The 16,697-nt window shown below is 45.1% G+C and overlaps 3 non-coding genes across 3 annotated transcripts; all 3 read right to left on the bottom strand.

Moving 5' to 3' along the window:
* Nucleotides 1-820: 820 nt before the first annotated feature.
* Nucleotides 821-893, bottom strand: trnar-ccu (transfer RNA arginine (anticodon CCU)). Its single transcript has one exon. It is a non-coding gene; the product is annotated as a tRNA-Arg (tRNA).
* Nucleotides 894-4,387: 3,494 nt separating this feature from the next.
* trnar-ucu (transfer RNA arginine (anticodon UCU)) lies at nt 4,388-4,460 on the bottom strand. Its single transcript has one exon. It is a non-coding gene; the product is annotated as a tRNA-Arg (tRNA).
* Nucleotides 4,461-8,888: 4,428 nt separating this feature from the next.
* trnar-ucu (transfer RNA arginine (anticodon UCU)) lies at nt 8,889-8,961 on the bottom strand. Its single transcript has one exon. It is a non-coding gene; the product is annotated as a tRNA-Arg (tRNA).
* Between the last annotated feature and the right edge of the window lie 7,736 nt (nt 8,962-16,697).

Below are 16,697 nucleotides of genomic sequence, written 5' to 3' on the forward strand. Positions count from 1 at the left end.
GCTAGGACCGCTGATGTATACCGTGGACATTGGTGAAAGCATAATAAGGCGCCATGTTGACCAGATCATAGAGTCATCCACAAAGGGCCAACCTACTCCACAACTCTATACGCCTAATGTTGAAGCAGAGATACCCAGAGCATCTACCTCCGATCCGGTAATACTGGAATCAGATGAACCTGACACTGTCCTTCAAGCAGAATCGACCTTGCCAGAAGAACCTACTACACCACCGAAAACTACTACACCACCGAGGCGTTATCCGGACAGAGTCAGGAAGCCTCCAGAGAGACTGAATCTGTGAACTGTTTTACATAAAGTTGTATATATGTTATGATGTTATATTAATGGGAATATATATATACTGTTAACCTAAAAAGGGAGGATTGTAGTGTATGTAACGTTCCACCTTTAAGAGAACTATTTTAAGGGTTGCACTACTTTATCTTGGCTACTGTATACTGTAATACCGGTGGTGACCACACCGGTATATAAGTGCTGTGTAAGGATTTATTGGGCAGATTCGCCCTGACCTTCGAATAGTAAAGTCCTGTTAAAGTTACTCTTGTAGTCTGTGTATTAATTCGCCATATAACACACAGACTTCACAGTGGCCTCCAACCTCACCAGTGCTTTCTGCCCCACGGCAATTCTGCAGCATTTCCACAGACATACCTCCAGCTCTCCCGAATCCACTCCCGTTAGAATGCCCAACAACTTCCGAACACTGCCCTGACCAACTGCGAATTTATTCTGGATGGTTGCATTGACATTCTGGGCCTTGACGGCTATACCGTAGTGCCAATCTTTAAAAACACATCACCCCAGATGGGATTCGAACCCACAATCCCTGGCTTAGGAGGCCAGTGCCTTATCCATTAGGCCACTGGGGCTGTACAGAAAATGCTGAAAATCATGACACTTAAGGGTCAGTTTGTGACCGCCAAATCATTATTTACAGGGCAAGTTATTCTCACTGCAGACTGAAAATCTTTGATTAGGATTTAAAATGCACATTGTTGGGAGGCTAATGAATCGATTCACCCCATTCTCCCCATGTGGCCCGAACACTATGGTAGGTAATCAATCAAACCCAAACTGCACAGCCAGAGTAAAGTTTGTACAGGACACAATTTCAAAATTTGCAGATGACACAAAACTTGGAAGTGCAGTGAACAGTGAGGAGGATAGCGATAGACTTCAAGAGGACATAGACAGGCTGGTGGAATGGGCGGACATGTGGCAGATGAAATTTAACGCAGAAAAGAGCGAACTGATACATTTTGTTCGAAGGAATGAGGAGAGTAAATATAAACTAAAGGTTACAATTCTAAAGGGGGCGGATGAACAGAGAGACCTGGGGGTATATGTGCACAAATCATTGAAGGTGGCAGGGCAGGTTGAGAAAGCAGTTAAAAAAGCTTACGGGATCCTGGGCTTCATGAATAGAGTCGTAGAGTCATAGAGTCATAACGGCAGAGATGGAGGCCATTCGGCCCATCGAGTCAATGCCAGCTCTCTTTAGAGCAATCCAGTCAGTCCCATTGCTCCGCTCTATTCCGATAGCCCTGCAAGTTTATTTCCCTCAAGTACCTATAGCACCGTTAACATAGTAAAATGTCCCAAGGTGCTTCACAGGAGCGATTATCAAACAGAATTTGACACCGAGCCACATAAGGAGATATTAGGACAGGTGTCCTAAACCTTGGTCAAAAGGGGTAGGTTTTAAGGAACATTTAAAGGAGGAGAGAGAGGTAGCGAGGCGGAGATGTTTAGGGAGATACCGTGCCCACTGTCCATTCCCCAACCCTGCCTGTTCTTTGTTTTCATCAGTGAGCTCTGGAACTTTGCTCAAATTTGATTCACAATTCACGGCCTTCTCCGCCATCAATACTCCACTGGAATACACTGTAAGACTCAGCTGCTGTGACTCTGATCTTCTATTCAGTTGCTGCAGTTTGAAGGTAACTTTGTTCAGTTTACAGCCCATCCCCCATCGTTGCTGTTACCTGCTGAGTCTGTGACTGTCCCACTGGTTTATTTTGCTGCTGTCTGGGTCCTGGCCAGAAATTCACTCTCCTGGGCCGACGTCCATTTCTCCACTGTTTCTGGGTCTTATGATGGCCTCCAACTTCACCAGTGCTTTCTTGCCCCACGGCAATTCTCCACATTTCCACAGTAATAGCTCCAGCGTAACTCTGGGTTGCTCTGCCCTCCCAAATCCTCACTCACTTTAGAACGCCCATCAACTTGCAAACTAGGCTCTTTACATCTACGAGCTTATTCTGGACGATTACACTGATATTAATTAAGATATTGACCGAAACTTGGCTGACAGGTGCCGATAAAATCCCCCCCGGCTGCACCTTTCGCCCCTGGCAATCTTTAAAAACACATCACCCCAGATGGGATTCAAACACACAATCCCTGATTTAGGAAGCCAGTGCCTTATCCATTAGGCCACTGGGGCTACAATTAACTTGCTGAAAATCGTGAGACGTAAGGGCCATTTTGTGACGTCCAAATCATTATTTAGAATCATAGAATCATAGAAATTTGAAGCAAAGAAGGAGGCCATTTTGGCCCATCGTGTCCGCGCCGGCCAACAAAGAGCTATCCAGCCTAATCCCACTTTCCAGCTCTTGGTCCGTAGCCCTGTAGGTTACGGCACTTCAAGTGTACATCCAAGTGCTTTTTAAATGCGATGAGGGTTTCTGCCTCCACCACCCTTTCAGACAGTGAGTTCCAGACCCCACCACCCTCTGGGTGAAGAAATTTCCCCTCAAATCTCCTCTAATCCCCTCTACCAATTACTTTAAATCTATGACCCCTGGTTATTGACCTCTCTGCTAAGGGAATTAGACTCTGGTTCTTCACCTGCTGAACTCCTAATGGGTCGCAAGTTGCGTACCACGCTACCCTGCTGTGCAAAAGAAAAGCAGAGTAAAGAACTGAGACAGAGACTTCAACTGTTAAAGCTGAAACAGAAATCACACGATGAAAAGTCATTCAAAACTCTGAAACCATTGACAAGGGATGATGTTGTCAGGATTGAGGATCCAGATGCATGGAACAGGAAAGCTACAGTTCTTGAGGAAGTAGGACCAAGGTCATACACTGTTAGAACTGAGGAAGGACAGATTCTCAGGAGGAACAGCCGTTCCCTCCTAAAAACACAAGAGACTATCGAAGAGCAAATCGATGACAATGCCACAACTGAATCTTGTCACTCACCACCAGAATAATCAAACACAAATACACATACAGGCTCTCATGAAAACACATCAGACTTACGTGTGCTGAGAAGATCCACACGTGAAGTAAAAAAGCCTGATAGACTTAATCTTTGAGTACAAAGAAAACTACATTGAAAATGCATTGACTGTTGAAGATGTTTATGTTGTTATTGATTGATACTGATTTTGTTTAACCTCAAAGAAAGGGGGATGTAATGATCAGTAACCTGTCATTCTGGAATGGTACACTAGGTGGTGCTGTATGTATATAAGAGTGGGCTACCCACGATGCACTCGGCTACCCACAAGGCAGCAGTCAAGATGGAGGCCTCTACAGATACTGTGCCTAGTCCACATGTGCTCAATAAAGTGTCCAGCAAAAGCTAGCTGTTCTTAATAACAACGACTAGTTATGAATGAACATGACATATAGCACCTTTAACCTAGTAAAATATCCCAAGGTGCTTCACAGGAGCCATTATCAAACAAAATTTGACACTGAGCCACATAAGGAGAGATTAGGTCAGGTGCCCTAAACCTTAGTCAAAGAGGTAGGTTAGGAGGAACATTTAAAGGAGGAGAGAGAGGTAGCGAGGCGGAGATGTTTAGGGAGATACCATGCCCACTGTCCATTCCCCGACCCGGCCTGGTCTTTGCTTTCATCAGTGAGCCCTGGAACTTTGCTCAAATTTGATTCCCAATTCCTGGCCTTCTCTGCCATCAATACTACACTGCTCCACAGGACTACTCAAATCTTCTATTCACTTGCTTAAGTTTGACGGTAACTTTGTCTAGTTTACAGCCCATCCCCCATCGCTGCTGTCACCTGCTGAGTCTGGGACTGTCCCACTGGTTTATTTTGCTGCTGTCTGGGTTCCTGGTCAGAAATTCACTCTCCTGGGCCGACGTCCATTTCTGGATCTTATGATGGCCTCCAACTTCACCAGTGCTTTCTGCCACACAACACTTCTCCACATTTCCACAGAAATACCTCCAGCATACCTCTCGGTTACTCTGCCCTCCCAAATCCCTTCAGAATGTCTATCAACTTGCGAACCCTGCCCTGACCATCTACGAGTTTATTCTGGATGGCTGCATTGACATTCTGGGCCTTGACGGCCATATCATAGTGCCAATCTTTAAAAAAACATCACCCCAGATGGGACTCGAACCCACAATCCCTGACTTAGAAGGCCAGTGCCTTATCCATTAGGCCACTGGGGTTGCACATAAAGCAATGAAAATCATGAGACTTAAGGGTCAGTTTGTGACCGCCAAATCATTATTTGCAGGGCAAATTATTCTCACAGTAAACAGAAAATCTTTGATTAGGATTTAAAATGCACATTGTTGGGTGGCTAATGAATCGATTCACCCCATTCTTCCCATGTGGCCCGAATACTACGGTAGGTATTCAATCAAACCCAAACTGCACAGCCAGAGTAAAGTTTGTACACAATTTCAAACTTAGCAGATGACACAAAACTTGGAAGTGCAGTGAACAGTGAGGAGGATAGTGATAGACTTCAAGAGGACATAGACAGGCTGGTGGAATGAGCGGACACGTGACAAATGAAATTTAACGCAGAAAACTGATACATTTTGGTAGAAGGAATGAAGAGAGGAAATATAAACTAAAGGGTACAATCCTAAAGGGGGTGCATGAACAGACAGAACTAGGGGTGTATGTACACAACTCATTGAAGGAGGCAGGGCAGGTTGAGAAAGCAGTTAAAAAAGCTTACGGGATCCTGGGCTTCATGAATCGAGTTGTAGAGTCATAGAGTCATAACGGCACAGAGGGAGGCCATTCAGCCCATCCACTCCGTGCCGGCTCTCTTTAGAGCAATCCAGTCAGTCCCATTCCCCCGCTTTATTCCCATAGCCCTGCAAGTTTATTTCCCTCAAGTGCCTATCCAGCCTCCCCTTCAAAACATTGAGTGTCTCCACTTCCGCCACTTCCGTCGGCAGCGAGTTCCATGTCATCACCATTCACTGTGTAAAAAAGTTTTATCTCACATCCCCCCTGTATCTCTTGCCCAATTCCTTCAATCTGTGTCCCCTAGTCCTTGTGCCATCAACTAGTGGGAAGAGCCTTTCCCCGTCTAGCCTATCCAAACCCGTCATAATCTTGTACACCTCTATCAAATCACCCCTCAACCTCCTTTGCTGTAATGAAAATAAATCCAGCTTCTCCAACCTGTCCTTACAGCTAAGATACCCCATCCACAGAACCATTCTGGTAAATCTCCTCTGCACCCTCTCAAGGGCCTTCACATCCTTCCTAAAGTGTGGTGACCAGAACTGGATGCAATACTCCAGTTGTGGTCCAACCAGCACTTTATAAAGGTTCAGCATAACTTCTCTACTTTTGTACTCAAAACCTAAAGCCTCTATTTATGAAGCCCAAGATCCCATATGCTTTGTTAACCACTCTCTCAATATGTCCTGCCACCGAGGTATAGAGTAGAAAATCGTGGAAATTATGATGAACCTGTATAAAACACTGGTTCGACCCCAACTGGAGTATTGTGTCCAATTATGAGCACCGCACTTTAGGAAGGATGTGAAGGCCTTAGAGAGAGTGCAGAAAAGATTTACGGGAATGATTCCAGGGACGAGGGACTTTAGTTATGTCGATAGACTGGAGAAGCTGGGGTTGTTCTCCATAGAGCAGAGAGGATTGAGAGAAGATTTGATAGAGGTATTCAAAATCATGAGGGGTCTGGACAGAGTAGATAGAGAGAAACTGTTCATATTGGTGGAAGGATCGAGAACCAGAGGACACAGATTTAAGATGATTGGCAAAAGAACCAAAGTCGACGTGTGGAAAAACTATTTCACTCAGCGAGTGGTTAGGATCTGGAATGCACTGCCTGGAAGGCTGGTGGAGGCAGACTCAATCACGGCTTTCAAAGGGGAATTGGATAAGTACCTGCAGGAAAAACATTTGCATGGTTACGGGGAAGGGGCAGAGACAGTGGGATTAGTTGAAGTGGTATTGCAGACAGCCGGCAAGGGCTCGATGGACCAAATGGCCTCCTTCTGTGCTGTAACCATTCTATGATAAGCATTTGGTCACCTGTCCTAGTATTTCCTTATGTGGCTCGGTGTCAAATTCTGTTTGATAATCGCTCCTGTGAGCCCCTTGGGATGTTTTACTACTTTACAGACACGAAATAAATGCAAGTTGTTGCTGCAGATGGCTCTGGCATGGCACGTGAGCAGCGGCGGATATGATGGGTGAAAATAGCTTTCCTCAGTGCTTAACTTTCCAAGATTTGGGAAATGTAAGGAATTTCAGAGCGGTCAATTGTCCTCAGGTGGGGTGTTGTTACTATTCCGCCCCAGTGGCCTAATGGATAAGGCACTGACCTCCGAAGTAAGTAATTGTGTGTTTGAGTCTCATCTGGGGTGATGTGTTTTTAATGATTGACACTATGGCGGATTAGACCGGGCAATTGATGGAAAGTACAGCCAGGCGGGGAGGCTGCATTAATCGTAACTTGTGAGCCAAGTTTCCGTCTAGGCCGTGATGTCAATGCAATCATCCGCAATAAGTTCAAGGCTGGTAAGGGCCTTGTGGACAATTGTATTGACAATTCGAGGAAGTGGGAGCAGGGATTTGGGATGGCTGAGTAACCGAGAGGTTTGCTGGAGGTATTTCCGTGGAAGTTTCCAGGGCTGACTGATGTAAACAAAGCGGTGGATGGTCAGTGGGCCCAGGTAACTTTAAACTTGTAGCTTGGGCCAGAATGCAACCACACAGGATCATACCTATCAGCCAAGGTCCCAGACTCCTCCATCACCATCCCTGGGTATATCACGTCCCACAAGCAGGACAGACCCACCAGAGGGGGCGGCCCAGTGCTACACAGACAGGAGGGAGTGGCCCAGGGAGTCCTCAACGCTGACTCCTGACCCCATGAACTCTCATGCCATCAGGTGGACTTCAATGTCCATCACCATAAGAACATAAGAAGTAGGAGCAGGAGTCGACCATACAGCCCTTCGAGCCTGCTCCGCCATTCAATAAGATCATGACTGATCTTCGACCTCAACTCCACTTTCCCGCCCGACCCCATATCCCTTGTTCCCCCTAGAGTCCAAATATCTATCGATCTCAGCCTTGAATATACTCCACGACTCAGCATCCTTCGGGGTGGAGAATTCCAAACATTCACAACCCTCTGAGTGAAGAAATTCCTCCTCATCTCAGTCTTAAATGGCCGACTCCTTATCCTGGGATTGTGACCCCTGGTTCTAGACTCTCCATTCAGGGGAAACAACCTCTCAGCATCTACCCTGTCAATCCCCCTCAGAATCTTATATGTTTCAATGAGATCACCTCTCATTCTTCTAAACTCCAGAGAGTATAGGCCCATTCTACACAATCTCTCCTCATAGGACAGTCCTCTCATCCCAGGAATCAATCTAGTGAACCTTCGTTGCACCGCCTCTAAGGCATGTATGTCCTTTCTCAGATAAGGAGACTAAAACTGTGCGCAGTACTCCAGGTGTGGTCTCACCAAAGCCCTGTACAATTGTAGTAAGACTTCCTTACTCTTGTGCTCCAACACCCTTGCAATAAAGGCCAACATGCCATTTCCCTTCCTAATTGCTTGCTGTACCTGCATGCTAACTCTGTGTTTCCTGTACGAGGACACCTAAATCTCTCTGAACACCAACATTTAATAGTTTCTCACCATTTAAAAAATATTCTGTTTTTCTATTCTTCCTAACAAAGTGAATAACCTCACCTTTCCTCACATTATTCTCTATCTCCCTCCTTATTGTCCACTCACTAAATCTGTCTAGATCCCTTTGCAGGCTCTTTGTGTCCTCCTCACACCTTACTTTTCCACCAAGCTTTGTATCGTCAGCAAATCTGGATACATTGTCCTCGGTCCCTTCATCTAAGTCATTAATATAGATTGTAAATAGCTGAGGCCCAAGCACCCCACTAGTTACAGCCTGCCAACCGGAAAATGACCCGTTTATCCCTACCCGCTGTTTTCTGTCTGTTAGCCACTCCTCTATCCATGCTAATATATTACCCCAACCCCAGGATACCTTATCTTGCGTAGCGTTGTGGTTGTTGGAGGTCAATCACCTCAGCCCCAGGACATCGCTACAGGAGTTCCTCAGGGCAGCGGCTCACCACCACCTTCTCAAGGGCAATTAGGGATGGGCAATAAATGCTGGCCTTGCCAACGATGCCCACATCACAGGAACAAATAAAAATAAAACCTTTTACATGGCACCTTATTGAATGCCTTTTGGTAATCCAAATATACAACATCCACTGGTTCCCATTTATCTGCCATGTTAGTTACATCCTCCAAATACTCCAATAAATTTGTTAAACACAATTTCCCTTTCACAAAAACCTAATCATATGATTTTCTAAGTGCATTGTTACCACTTCCTCAATAATGGATTCCAACATTTGCCCAATGACTGATGTCAGGCTAACTGGCCTGTCTTCTCTCTCCCTCCTTATTGTGGATGATTGCATTGACCTTACGGCCTTGATGGAATCTTGGCTACAGGTGATAATACAATCCTCCTTAATGCAGCCTCCCAGCCTGGCAGCACCTTCCACCACTTGCCCCGCCTAAACCGCCATTGTGTCAATCATTAAAAACACATCACCCCAGATGGGACTCGCACCCACAATCCCTGGCTTAGAAGGCCAGTGCCTTATCCATTAGGCCACTGGGGCTGAATACACAATGTAACCCACCTGAGGGCAATTGACCGCTCCGAAATGTGACATCTGCCTCAGTTTCAGCGTCGTCGAAAGTTCAGCAGAGATGGGAGCTATTTTCACCCATCATATCTGTCACTGCTCGCGCCATACCAGAGCCACCTACAACAACAACTTGTATTTATATAGTGCCTTTAAAATAGTAAAATATTCCAAGGTGCTTCACAGGTGCGATTATCAAACAAAATTTGACACCGAGCCACATAAGGAGATATTAGGACAGGAGTCCTAAACCTTGGTCAAAGAGGTAGGTTTTGAGGAACATTTAAAGGAGGAGAGAGGCAGCGAGGCGGAGATGTTTAGGGAGATACCGTGCCCACTGCCCATTCCCTGAGCCTGCCAGCTCTTTGTTTTCATCAGTGAGCCCTGGAACTTTGCTCAAATTTGATTCCCAATTCCTGGCCTTCTCTGCCATCAATACAACACTACTCCACTGGGCTCCACTGGAATACACTGTAAGACTCAGCTGCTGTGACTCTGATCTTCTATTCAGTTGCTGCAGTTTGAAGGTAACTTTGTCCAGTTTACAGCCCATCCCCCATCGCTGCTGTTACCTGCTGAGTCTGTGACTGCCCCACTGGTTTATTTTGTTGCTGTCTGGGTCCTGGTCAGAAATTCACTGTCCTGGGCCGAAATCCATTTCTCCACCGTTTCCGCATCTTATGGTGGCCTCCAACTTCACCAGCGCTTTCTGCCCCACAACAATTCTCCAACATTTCCACGGAAATACATCCAGCGTACCTCTTGGTTACTCTGGATTGTGGATGTTGGAGGTCAATCACCTCAGCCCCAGGACATCGCTGCAGGAGTTCCTCAGGGCAGTGTCCTAGGTCCAACCATCTGCAGCTGCTTCATCAATGACCTTCCCTCCATCATAAGGTCAGAAGTGGGGACGTTCGCTGATGATTGCACAGTGTTCAGTTCCATTCACAACTCCTCAGATAATGAGGCAGTCCATGTCCGCATACAGCAAGACCTGGATGACAGTCAGGCTTGGGCTGATAAGTGGCAAGTAACATTGGCACCACACAAGTACCAGGCAGTGACTATCATAGAATCATAGAATGGTTACAGCACAAAAGAAGGCCATTCGGCCCGTGCCGGCTCTCAGCTAGTCCCACTCCGCTGACCTTTCCCTGTAGCCCTACAATTTTCTTTCCTTGAGATACTTATCCAACTCCCTGTTGAAAGTTAAGATTGAGTCTGCCTCCACCACCCTTTCAGGCAGCGCATTCCAGATCTTAACCATTCGCTGCGTAAAAAAGTTTTTTCCACTGAAGGGTGAGACTAGAACTAGGGGGCATAATCTTAGAATAAGGGGCTGCCCTTTCAAAACTGAGATGAGGAGAAACGTCTTTACTCAGAGAGTAGTAAATCTATGGAATTTGCTCCCCCAGAGAGCTGTGGAAGCTGCAACATTAAATAAATTTAAAATGGAGATAGACATTTTCCTAGCAGATAAGGGAATTAGCGGTTACGGGGAGAGGGCAGGGAAGTGGACGTGGTTCTAGATTCAGATCAGCCATGATCCTATTGAATGGCCGAGCAGGCCCGAGGGGCCGTGTGGCCTACTCCTGCTCCTATTTCTTATGTTCTTATGTCGTCTTTGGTTCTTTTGCCAATCACCTTAAATCTGTGCCCTCTGATTCTCGAATATCTCCAACTTACGAGAGTCTAACCACCACCCCTTGATATTCAACAGCATTACCATCGCCGAATTCTGCGGTGAGTGTCTCACCTCCTGACTCCCCAAAGCCTTTCCACCATCTACAAGTCAGGAGTGTGATGGAATACTCTGCACTGGCCTGGATGAGTACAGCTCCAACAACACTCAAGAAGATTGACACCACCCAGGACAAAGCAGCCCGCTTGATTGGCACCCCATCCACCATCTTGAACATTCACTCCCTCCACCACCGGCACACTGTGTGCCATCTACAAGATGCACAGTAATAACTTGCCAAGGCTTCTTCGGCCGCATCTCCCAAAACCAGGACTGATGTCAGGCTAACTGGCCCGTCTTCTCTCTCCCTCCTTATTGTGGATGAATACATTGACCTTATGTCTGTAATGGATTCTTGGCTGACAGGTGATAATACAATCCTCCTTAATGCAGCCTCCCCGCCTGGCAGCACTTTCCACCACTCGCCCCACCAAAACCACCATTTTAATCAATCATTAGAAAACACATCACCGCAGATAGGGATCGAACCCACAATCCCTGGTTTAAGAGGCCAGTGCCTTATCCATTAGTCCACTGATGCTGAATACACAATGTAACCCGCCTGAGGACAATTGACCACTCCGAAATGTGACATCTCCCTCACAGTTTCAGAGTCTTCGAAAGTTAAGCACAGATAGGAACTATTTTCACCCATCATATCTGTCACTGCTCGCGCCATACCAGAGCCCTCTACAATGACAACTTGCATTTATATACTGTAATGATCAGTAACCTGTCATTCTGGAATGGTACACTAGGTGGTGCTGTATGTATATAAGAGTGGGCACCCACGATGCACTAGGCTACCCACAAGGCAGCAGTCAAGATGGAGGCCTCTACAGATATTGTGCCTAGTCCACATGTGCTCAATAAAGTGTCTAGCAAAAGCTAGCTGTTCTTAATAAAAACGACTAGTTATTAATGAACATAACACGGTACCAGGATTGGTAAGATCTGCTGAATATTGTGCAATGCGACATGGAGAATTTGAAGCCACCAGAGCGTTTGAAACTCACAGGAAATATCGACTACAATTGGCAGACTTTTAAACAACAATTCGAACTCTACATTGCTGCCATCGGATTCGGTACGAAGCCAGACGCAAGGAAAATAGCGTTGCTGCTCACGGTTGCAGGTCCACAGGCGATAGAGATATTTAATACATTTGTATTTAATCCAGAGGAGAACAGAGGAAAATTAGACGATGTGCTAAAGAAGTTTGATACACATTGTTCTCCCAAAAAGAATGAAACCTATGAGAGGTACTTCTTCTGTTATCAGACACAGCAGCAAAATGAGACTTTTGACAGCTTTATAACTGATCTGAAACTGAAAGCACAGGCATGTAATTTCTCTGAGCTGAAAGCATCCATGATTCGTGACCAGATTGTGTTTGGTATTCATGATAAAAAAGTCAGGGAACGTCTGTTGAGAGAAACCGAACTAACATTGGAAATAGCTGTGAAAATATGCCAAGCCAGCGAGCGAGCTCAAAAGCACGCGAAGACTTTCAGTGAAATCAATAATGATGCGACTGTAATGAGTGATAATGCTGCTGTCGGTGCTGTGCCCTACAAGGGGAAGAAACGTGTGCAGAACAGAAATGAAAAGCAATCGGAGGATGAAATTTTTAATTGTAAACGCTGTGGTTACAAACACCAGTTAAGAAAATGCCCAGCATTTGGAAAAACGTGCACAAAGTGTAATGGAAAGAATCACTTTGCCAAACAATGCTTTTCAAAACTAAAAACAAAGAAAGGGCAACGAGTTAATGTGATTGACGACACTGATTTAAGTGAGACATTTTTTGTATCAATGGTGTCATGTGACAATGTCAAAAATGATACAGAAAATATGCAGCCCTCAGATATGGACAATGCTGAACATAAAGTTAGTGCAGTAAAAGAGGACAAATGGATGATCCCACTGCAGGTAAATGGAGCATTAGTTACATTGAAACTGGGCACTGGGGCAAAAGCAAATTTAATCAGTATGAGTGACATTAAAAACATGAAAGAAAAGCCCAAAATACAGGAAAAAGTCAGTGCTACTGAAGGACTATAATGGACAGAAAATAGATAGCTTAGGTGTATGCAGACTTAAAGTGACAGTCAAAGACAAAGTGCATCATCTCATGTTTTCTGTTGTGGCTGAAGGACTTGATTCATTACTGGCTGACAAAGCTTGTGAGGACTTAGAACTGGTCAAGAGAGTATACCGTATAAACTGTGCCATAAGCAGACCAGATGACTCAGTGGATTCTGTAGTAAATAATTTCCAGGATGTGTTCAAAGGATTTGGAGTTCTACCAAACACTTACAAGATCCAGCTAAAGGAGAATGCTCAGCCAGTGGTACATGCTCCAAGAAGAGTTCCAGCACCCCTGCGTGACCGGCTCAAGAATGAACTGGATAGAATGACCACACTAGGAGTCATCAGGAAAGTCGAAGAGCCAACAGACTGGGTTAACTCCATGGTATGTGTAAAGAAAAAGAACAATGATCTAAGAATATGCATGGATCCAAAGGACTTAAATGCAAACATAAAACGTGAACACTACCAGATTCCCAAGCGAGAAGAAATCACCAGTGAAATGTCAGGTGCCAGATACTTTACAAAGCTCGATGCATCACAAGGATTTTGGCAACTAAAACTGGATGAAGAGAGCACCAAATACTGTACCGTCAAGACACCATTTGGCAGCTATTGTTTCCTCAGAATGCCTTTCGGGATAATATCTGCATCTGAATACTTTCATAGAGCGATAGAACACATAATTGAAGGTCTGGAAGGAATTCAGGTCCATGTTGATGATATCATCATCTGGGGTTCCACACTGAAAGAACACAATGAGAGACTGACTATAGTGCTACAGAGCATACGCCGGAATGGACTGAAGCTCAACAAAGCCAAATGTCAGTTTGGCGTCCAGGAAGTCACTTTCCTAGGAGATAATCTATCTGGTAAAGGAACAGAGCCAGATATGGAAAAAGTAAACGCCATACTCAAAATGCCCCGACCCACTGATGAAAAAGGAGTGCTACGCATCATGGGGATGGTAAACTTCATTGGAAAGTTCATTCCTAACTTGTCAGCCAAGACAGCCTGTCTGCGAGACCTGCTACGTAAAACAAATGAGTTCGCATGGACAGAAAGACATGAACAAGAGTGGATAAACCTCAAAACAGTGCTGACAACCCCACCTGTACTCACCTTCTTTGACCCAACAAAAAGAATCAAAGTGTCAACGGATGCATCAAAAGATGGCATGGGTGCGGTCTTGCTACAAGCAGAGGGTGAAGATTGGAAGCCTGTTGCCTATGCCTCCAGGTCTATGACTGATACTGAGTGTCGATACGCCCAGATTGAAAAGGAATGTCTAGGCTTGGTAGTTGGACTAGAAAAGTTTCATGGCTACATATATGGACTTCCCACCTTCACAGTTGAGACAGACCACAGCCCACTGGTTGCCATCATAAAAAAGAACCTGAATGAGATGTCTCCAAGGATTCAACGACTCATGATGAAGCTGCAAAGATATGACTTTGAACTGATCTACACACCAGGCAAATACATAATGTTAGCAGATGCAATATCCCGAGCACCCACAATGAGTCATGTGAGCTGTACTGAAGAAGACGTGGATGTTCATGTGAGTATGGTCACTGCTGCGCTGCCCGTGTCAGACGCAAAATCAAAGCAAATAGCAGAAGAAACAGTAAAAGATACAGTATTGCAAACAGTAATAGAGAACATTCATCATGGTTGGCCAAAAGTTTCCTGTCCAAAATATTTTCACATAAGGTCAGAATTGAGTGTCGCAAGTGGACTATTACTAAAACAGAACAGAATAGTCATTCCACAGGCTCTACGTCAAGACATGCCCCAAAGGATTCATGAGGGACACCTCGGAATTGAAAAATGCAAAAGGAGAGCAAGAGACACTGTTTATTGGCCTGGCATAAATAAGGACATTGAGAACATGATAGGCAAATGTGAGACATGTCAGAAACACCAAAACAAACAAGCAAAGGAACCAATGATAGCAGCTGACATACCAACAGCACCATGGCAAAAGGTTGGTGTGGACCTTATTCATTTAAATGGTAAAGATTATCTAATAGTGATTGACTACTATTCTAACTATCCTGAGATGGCGCTGCTCTCAAGCACCACAGCAAGCAGTGTCATAATGCATGTGAAATCCATCTTCGCCAGACATGGAATTCCCAGGATTGCCGTTAGCGACAATGGTCCGTGCTTCAACTGTAAGGAGTGGCAACAGTTTGCAGCACATTATGACTTTCAACACATCACATCCAGTCCTTTGTATGCTCAGTCGAATGGTAAGGCAGAAAAAGGTGTTCAAGTTCTCAAGCAGCTGCTGAAGAAAGCGACAGAAAGCAAGTCTGATCCTTATCTCGCCCTGCTGAGCTACCGAGCCTCATCTTTAGACTCTGCTTCTTCACCTGCTGAACTCCTAATGGGTCGCAAGTTGCGTACCACGCTACCCTGCTGTGCAAAAGAAAAGCAGAGTAAGGAACTGAGACAGAGACTTCAACTGTTAAAGCTGAAACAGAAATCACACTATGAAAAGTCATTCAAAACTCTGAAACCATTGACAAGGGATGATGTTGTCAGGATTGAGGATCCAGATGCATGGAACAGGAAAGCTACAGTTCTTGAGGAAGTAGGACCAAGGTCATACACTGTTAGAACTGAGGAAGGACAGATTCTCAGGAGGAACCGCCGTTCCCTCCTAAAAACACAAGAGACTATCGAAGAGCAAATCGATGACAATGCCACAACTGAATCTTGTCACTCACCACCAGAACAATCAAACACAAATACACATACAGGCTCTCATGAAAACACATCAGACTTACCTGTGCTGAGAAGATCCACACGTGAAGTAAAAAAGCCTGATAGACTTAATTTTTGAGTACAAAGAAAACTACATTGAAAATGCATTGACTGTTGAAGATGTTTATGTTGTTATTGATTGATATTGATTGATACTGATTTTGTTTAACCTCAAAGAAAGGGGGATGTAATGATCAGTGACCGGTCATTCTGGAATGGTACACTAGGTGGTGCTGTATGTATATAAGAGTGGGCTACCCATGATGCACTAGGCTACCCACAAGGCAGCAGTCAAGATGGAGGCCTCTACAGATACTGTGCCTAGTCCACATGTGCTCAATAAAGTGTCTAGCAAAAGCTAGCTGTTCTTAATAAAAGCGACTAGTTATTAATGAACATAACATATAGCACCTTTAACCTAGTAAAATATCCCAAGGTGCTTCACAGGAGCCATTATCAAACAAAATTTGACACCGAGCCACATAAGGAGAGATTGGGTCAGGTGCCCTAAACCTTGGTCAAAGAGGTAGGTTTGGAGGAACATTTAAAGGAGGAGAGCGAGGTAGCGAGGTGGAGATGTTTAGGGAGATACCGTGCCCAGTGTCCATTCCCCGACCCGGCCTGGTCTTTGCTTTCATCAGTGAGCCCTGGAACTTTGCTCAAATTTGATTCCCAATTCCTGGCATTCTCTGCCACCAATACTACACTGCTCCACTGGACTACTCAGATCTTCTATTCACTTGCTTAAGTTTGAAGGTAACTTTGTCTAGTTTACAGCCCATCCCCCATCGCTGCTGTCACCTGCTGAGTCTGTGACTGTCCCACTGGTTTATTTTGCTGCTGTCTGGGTTCCTGGTCAGAAATTCACTCTCCTGGGCCGATGTCCATTTCTGGATCTTATGGTGGCCTCCAACTTCACCAGTGCTTTCTGCCACACAACACTTCTCCACATTTCCACAGAAATACCTCCAGCATACCTCTCGGTTACTCTGCCCTCCCAAATCCCTTCAGAATGTCTATCAACTTGCGAACACTGCCCTGACCATCTACGAGTTTATTCTGGATGGCTGCATTGACATTCTGGGCCTTCACGGCTATATCATCG

This window comes from Somniosus microcephalus, chromosome 28 (genome assembly GCF_052327205.1).
Source record: "Somniosus microcephalus isolate GS21.2 chromosome 28, FLI_Smic_1.0, whole genome shotgun sequence".
NCBI classification, from domain to species: Eukaryota; Metazoa; Chordata; class Chondrichthyes; order Squaliformes; family Somniosidae; genus Somniosus; species Somniosus microcephalus.